This window comes from Homalodisca vitripennis, chromosome 5 (genome assembly GCF_021130785.1).
Source record: "Homalodisca vitripennis isolate AUS2020 chromosome 5, UT_GWSS_2.1, whole genome shotgun sequence".
Classification (NCBI taxonomy): Eukaryota; Metazoa; Arthropoda; class Insecta; order Hemiptera; family Cicadellidae; genus Homalodisca; species Homalodisca vitripennis.
This window is the reverse complement of record NC_060211.1, coordinates 168,669,818-168,677,642: the sequence shown is the minus strand read 5'-3', so window position 1 is coordinate 168,677,642 and position 7,825 is coordinate 168,669,818.

Sequence of the window (7,825 nt, the reverse complement as noted above, 5' to 3'; positions counted from 1 at the left end):
TTCAAAATTATTTTTGTAATTGCATTCTTGACACCATATGTCAAAAGCATGTGCATATCCCTTTGAAGGCATTTGAAGGACTTGAAGGTTTCCTGCACACTCAGGACAAGGAAATGTTTCCATAAAATTTCATAGTTTGTTTCCATCTACAAAAATATAGTTAGGCGCATTGTCGTCAAATGTGACTTCTGTTTTATAGCTATTGTAAAGCGCGAAGCCAGTAGGTTTATCAGGAACTTCATTATCATTATTAGAACATGAGGTAACTGGTTCAGATGTACTTGGTACAGTAACATCATCATTAGGTAGTAACATAACCCCACTTTCATCATGGATACCTGTGTCTGTATCAATACTTACAAGACTTGCAGGTTGCACCTCATACCGCTTTGCAATATTGTCCTTATTTCTTCTAGCAACATTTTTTCTTGTATTCTTGACTCTTCCCATATTTTATGGCATAAAACTGAACTAAACTTTACTCAAAACAAACAACCTGAAACTCAACAGTACAATGACAGATGACAGAACACAAATTGTTTTTTTTTATTCTATTACTACTTCTTCTTCTTCTTCAGCATAGAGTAATGAAAATAAAACAGTACAATAATGGATATGCGTATTAAACTAGATTGAAATATCTGGTTCACATATTTATAATGAAAATATATCAAAGAAATAAAGATTATGATGTTTTTAGTAAAAAATAAGGTATCTAGTAAAAATGTGAAATTTTGGACATTGACGCGCTTGCAAAAACGTTATTTTTTCATACTTAGCGTTACAATATAGGTCTTAGGGTACTATGTTCTTGTTTAGTAGGTTCCAAATGACAAAATCTGACAAAAAAAACGTTTTTTTTTAATTTCATAATTTTTCATTATTTTCAGTGGTGAATCCTTAAGTGAAAGAATTTCCAAAATGTTACTAATGGGCTAATTTGTCTCTCTAAACTAGCAAAAGGAGAACAAGTATCGCTACTGAGGTGTAAGTGTCCACACAGGTTACCATTTCATGGCTCTGTGTGGGTGCTACTCATTATTACATATATTTACAGGTAGAGAAGTGAATCCCTTTCGACACCTAGTAGCATCGGTCCTCCCCGCCTGCAGTCCCCGCGGCCTGTGTATATATGGAGACACTACACGCTCGCACTCCACCGAGAACTGCAAATCTGTACATTTCATTACACAGCTATTTTGTACTTTATCTATATTACCCACGATTTATCCAGATGTTCAGAAGTTTTGTGTAAAATAATATTTATGTATAATTTACAAATTAAATTATTTTACAACATTCTATTTTAATTTTTTTTTATATCCAACACGATTCCTTTATCTTAAAATGTGATTAAATAACACAATAATTGAAATCCATATCAAGCGTGACGGGGACGGCAAAATAATTGTAACAAAATAAAGTCCATGTTTTCAAAAAGAAATTTATTTTCTTGTAAACCTTTTTGTCTAGTAAAGTTTAAAGACTATATGCTAAATATTTGAAACTGTTACGATTTTATTAACATGCAACATTAAGAGATATTCCATTCTTTTTACAACTTCATTACTATTTCCAGCAATATCTGGTTATATACCATCATCTGCGAGACTCACTATACCATATTTTTATTTACTCATGTCATCACAAGACTGTTCAACTTTGACTTCTTCAAAGGTGACGTTCAGAGAAATGTGTTAGAATGACTTTAACACGCTATAAACTGTGCTCTTTATATAGTATTTTGCAAGTGAACGGTAGTTGAGTGCTATAAGGCAGTAAATATAAAATGAATTATCACTGTGAGATTTTAATGCGGAAATTAATTGAGCACTACGAGTCATCGACCTCAAACTACTGGAGGATGAGACAGTAATGTGCACTGTGACGGAAAAATGTACTAATATCTGTCTATCCGTCCACACGATATCGTGAAAATGTCCCACCATAGAATTTGGCTGAGCGTCATTGAAGTTTATCACTCAGTAGGCTAGCACAATTTCTATTTTGTCTGCAGGGAATAAAAACCTTCTTTCGTGTATCTGTAATCGCAGGACTTCTCGAGAACGAAATGAGCTATATATGTATATATCTGAAATTTTGTAAACAAACCTCAGGGAAGCCTTTTATATGACAGGTGTGGCATTTTCATTATTTATCTATTTATTTAGTTTTCTTTAATATATGATAATAACCATATGCGATTCAGAAATGGAAAATAAAGTCCACAAATACGATATTTGGTATATATTGAATAAAATATTTATCCCAATTCAGACCATTCATTGATGAGGTATAAATGTTATATTTGTATTATTATTTTAAGAGCTATGGACTGTTTTGCTTAAAATTTAATTTTTGTTTGTTTGTTTGGTTACCACCAATATAAATGTACTGTACAATGGCGTATTTCACTAAGCACCAAATTTAATATTTATAATTTATTGTTTATTGTCTAAAATGAAGAATTGTGTGACTAAAGGTGTGTAAGATCTGCTATAGGTAAGACTTTATAAATAATACTTCACGGCATTAGCATTTTACTTTACAAACTTGAGTATTTACAGAATTGCATCACGTTATCAATACATTATTCAGGAGTACTGACAATAGAAACTGACAAACATGTCAGTAAAAAGAGAATAGTCTACTGAACAATTTTAATAAAAACTAACGTGGATTGTATAATAAGTAGATCTAGTATTCAGAATAAAGAGTTTATGACTCTGATGGTCAGTTCAGGAAGTGGACAGCTTAAGCAAACTTGCGTGGAGTGAGGCTGTGTATCACCTATTGAGGTACCTACAAAAAGTAAAAGTTTCTTGTACAGGAATTTGATAATTAATATTACCTATCGAAATCCTACATCTAGAAAACACCTGTTCAAGATCAGCAGGGTGAGTACGATCCCTTGTCAACCCTTCGTCAAAAGAAGCCCTTGAGTCTGACAGTGGGTCCCGGGCCGAGAATTATAAAAGAAATGGCACCGACAGTTTTACGGTTTGTATCTACGTCCGATTAACGTGATGGAATGTGGCACCAATGAATAATGCATTATGAGACAGTGCCGTAATAACTAACGTGCACTAATACGACATGACACACCAAGTAGTAACACAAGATGAGATAGAGAAGTAACAAGTAACGTGCACTATGACGGAATGTCGCACCAAGTAAAAACGCAGGATGAGACAGTGACGTAACAAGTAATACGACATGCCACTCAAAGTAGTAACACAAGATGAGATAGAGAAGTAACAAGTAACGTGCACTATGACGGAATGTCGCACCAAGTAAAAACGCAGGATGAGACAGTGATGTAACAAGCAATACGACATGCCACACCAAGTAGTAACACAGGATGAGATAGAGAAGTAACAAGTAACGTGCACTATGACTAAATGTCGCACCAAGTAAAAACACAAGATGAGACATTCACGTAACAAATAAGGTGCTCTAATACGAAAAGTCACACCAAAAACAGTAACACAGGATGAGATAGAGAAGTAACAAGTAACGTGCACTATGACTAAATGTCACACCAAGTAGTAACACAGGATGACACATTCACGTAAAAAATAAGGTGCTCTAATACGAAATGTCACACCAAAACAGTAACACAGGATGAAATAAAGAAGTAACAATTAACGTGCACTATGACAAATGTCACACCAAGTAGTAACACAGGATGAGACATTCACGTAAAAAATAAGGTGCTCTAATACGAAATGTCACACCAAAAATAGTAACACAGGATGAGATAAAGAAGTAACAATTAACGTGCACTATGACAAATGTCACACCAAGTAGTAACACAAGATGAGACATTCACGTAAAAAATAAGGTGCTCTAATACGAAATGTCACACCAAATAGTAACACAAGGTGAGATAAAGAAGTAACAATTAACGTGCACTATGACAAATGTCACACTAAGTAGTAACACAGGGTGAGATAAAGAAGTAACAAGTAACGTGCATTGTGGGGGAATGTCGCAGCAAGTAATAATGCTGATTATACGCTTTAAAAACACTATACTCACTTATAGGTACCTTGCTAACCGCAAAAAGTAAGTTTGTTTTTGTGAAATTCCCATTATCGTATCTTACTTGGCTTACTGCTTTATATTTGGGAGCTGTACTTTTGCAGGATTGCCTTATATGTACAATTAAATTATGTGATGTCAAGAAACTTGAAAGGTGTGGGTTGTTAGATATCTTTCCCACACCGCTCTAGGAGTGATGATTATGGTTTTGCCATTCATGGAACCTTTTTAAATTAGAATCTTCCACCCTATTTTATATTCATTAATCCCATAACTTTCATGTTTTACCTAATCTTAAATTAAAATTAAAAATAGTCTATAACTATGGCAATTTGAAATAGTTGTATTATTTTTCAATAACAAGGTTCAATGCGAAATTGGAATACTATAACTCATACCATAATTAATATATAGAACTGCAGACATTCGTACGGAAAATAAAAGAGAAATTATTGTGTGAGCGTATTTTCTCGAGATACCTTGGCAAACTTACACAGGTCCCGTTTTTTTTTTTTTTTTTTTTTTTTTTTTTTTTTTTTTTTTCTTTGATTCCATATCAGTGTTTAAATAATAAACGTCTACACCAAGTCACTATAACATGATGGTGGATGTTTTGGAATAAAAAGGCTACGTGTTTATAGACAACATACTAAAATATATTGTGAGTATATTGAAGGAAACAAGATTTTGTTCCGGATATTCGAGTGTACTGTTATTTATAAATTTATTTATTCTGCTATTTTCTCGTTTCCAACATGGTTACCCATAGGGCCAATGTAAAATATTCGCTAACGTTCAGCCAAATCCAATGGAGTGACATGCGTCATAATCAAAAATTGTGTTCCTGATTTATAAATAAATCTTCATGCACAATTTCAAGTCTAAATTTGCTGTCGATAGACATAAAAGACAATTTTAGCTTTCCAGTCACACGAACTATTGAATATGAAAATGTAATTTCAAAATTCAATTATAATTGTAACTAATTTCGTAAAATAACTCAGTAAAGTATTGAAAATTATCGGTAATAATGAAAGATTCTTTATTTCGTTCACTTTAACTATACTGGATAAGATGCATTATGTTATGATTAAATTTTGTTAAAGAGCCAATCACCTCTAACAACTTATGCATATTCTTTAGTTAGAAAAGTTTGTGGTTTTATAATTATAATATTTTAAACTGAACTTCCAATAGCTGGAAATATATTCCAAATTGCTATTTCGATTTATGGTTCTCTCCGGAAGAGTAAGATTGAGGGCTGTCGTCGAAGGCCGAGTACTCCGTTTTTGTTTTCTGGTTCGTTATGGTTGTTCTGAAAGGTAGTATATCCCTTCAAATGCCTTTAGAGTCGTCAGGGTTGATGGAGAAACAGATGTATTTTACTATTGCTTTATGGTTAGTCATAGTTGTCCTATAAGGTAAAATACTCCTAATGCTGTCTTGAAACTAGTGACGCAGGGATAAGGTCGGAAAAGGTGAAATATCATAATATTTCATTGAAATTTATTATGCTCAAACGTAGTGTATTATTATTGCCGTATTTCGTTACCAACCAGGAAGGTAAAGTTAGCTTGTTCCAATAGATGGTAGTACACAAAAGGTACTATACTTTTATTTCTAATACTGCCAATAGGCTGGCGAGATTGATCTAACGGAGAAGCTGGTGAATTAGAATATAGTTTCTTTGTTTACTAAGGTCTTGTGGCTGGCGAGACTGGGCTAACAGAGAAACTGGTGAATTAGAATATAGTTTCTTTGTTTGCTAAGGTTGTTCTCGATAGAAGTATATGCCTTATTGTGTCTGTGGCTGGAGGGCTAACAGAGAAGCTGGTGAATTAGAATATAGTTTCTTTGTTCGCTAAGGTTGTTCTCAATAGTAGTATATGCCTTATTGTGTCTTGTGGCTGGCGAGACTGAACTAACAGAGAAGCTGGTGAATTAGAATATAGTTTCGTTGTTTGCTAAGGTTGTTCTCGATAGAAGTATGTGCCTTATTGTGTCTTGTGGCTGGAGGGCTAATAGAGAAGCTGGTGAATTAGAATATAGTTTCTTGTTCGCTAAGGTTGTTCTCAATAGTAGTATATGCCTTATTGTGGCTTGTGGCTGGCGAGACTGAACTAACAGAGAAGCTCGTGTGTATTAGAATTTAGTGTTTCGTTCTTCGCTAAGGATATTCTCAATAGTAGTATATGCCTTATTGTGTCTTGTGGCTGGCGTGACTGAACTAACAGAGAAGCTGGTGTATTAGAATATAGTTTCGTTGTTCGCTAAGGATGTTCTCAATAGTAGTATATGCCTTATTGTGGCTTGTGGCTGGCGTGACTGAACTAACAGAGAAGCTCGTGTATTAGAATTTAGTGTTTTTCTTCGCTAAGGATATTCTCAATAGTAGTATATGCCTTATTGTGTCTTGTGGCTGGCGTGACTAGGCTAACAGAGAAGCTGGTGAATTAGAATATAGTTTCGTTGTTCGCTAAGAATGTTTTCAATAGTAGTATATGCCTTATTGTGTCTTGTAGCTGGCGAGACTGAACTAACAGAGAAGCTGGTGAATTAGAATATAGTTTCCGTTTGTTCGCTAAGAATATTCTCAATAGTAGTATATGCCTTATTGTGTCTTGTGGCTGGTGAAACTGAACTAACAGAGAAGCTGGTGTATTAGAATATAGTTTCGTTGTTCGCTAAGGATGTTCTCAATAGTAGTATATGCCTTATTGTGGCTTGTGGCTGGCGTGACTAGGCTAACAGAGAAGCTGGTGTATTAGAATACAGTTTCTTTGTTCGATAAGGAATGTTCTCAATAGTAGTATATGCCTTATTGTGTCTTGTGGCTAGCGTTACTGAACTAACGGAGAAGCTGGTGTAATTAGAATATAGTTTCGTTTGTTCGCTAAGAATGTTCTCAATAGTAGTATATGCCTTATTGTGGCTTGTGGCTGGCGTGACTGGGCTAACTAAGGAGAAAGCTGGTGAATTAGAATATAGTTTCGGTGTTCGCTAAGGATGTTCTCAATAGTAGTATATGCCTTATTGTGTCTTGTGGCTGGCGTGAAACTGAACTAACAGAGAAGCTGGTGTATTAGAATATAGTTTCGTTGTTCGCTAAGGATGTTCTCAATAGTAGTATATGCCGTATTGTGGCTTGTGGCTGGCGTGCCTAGGGCTAACAGAGAAGCTGGTGTATTAGAATATAGTTTCGTTGTTCGCTAAGGATGTTCTCAATAGTAGTATATGCCTTATTGTGGCTTGTGGCTGGCGTGCCTAGGCTAACGGAGAAGCTGGTGTATTAGAATATAGTTTCGTTGTTCGCTAAGGATGTTCTCAATAGTAGTATATGCCTTATTGTGTCTTGTGGCTGGCGTGCCTAGGCTAACGGAGAAGCTGGTGTATTAGAATATAGTTTCGTTGTTCGCTAAGGATGTTCTCAATAGTAGTATATGCCTTATTGTGTCTTGTGGCTGGCGTGCCTAGGATTAACGGAGAAGCTGGTGAATTAGAATATAGTTTCGTTGTTCGCTAAGGATGTTCTCAATAGTAGTATATGCCTTATTGTGTCTTGTGGCTGGCGTGACTAGGCTAGCAGAGAAGCTGGTGTAGTAGAATATAGTTTCGGTGTTCGCTAAGGATGTTCTTAATATTAGTATATGCCTTATTGTGTCTTGTGGCTGGTGAGACTGATCTAACAGAGAAGCTGGTGTATTAGAATACAGTTTCGGTGTTCGCTAAGGATGTTCTCAATAGTAGTATATGCCTTATTGTGTCTTGTGGCTGGTGAAAC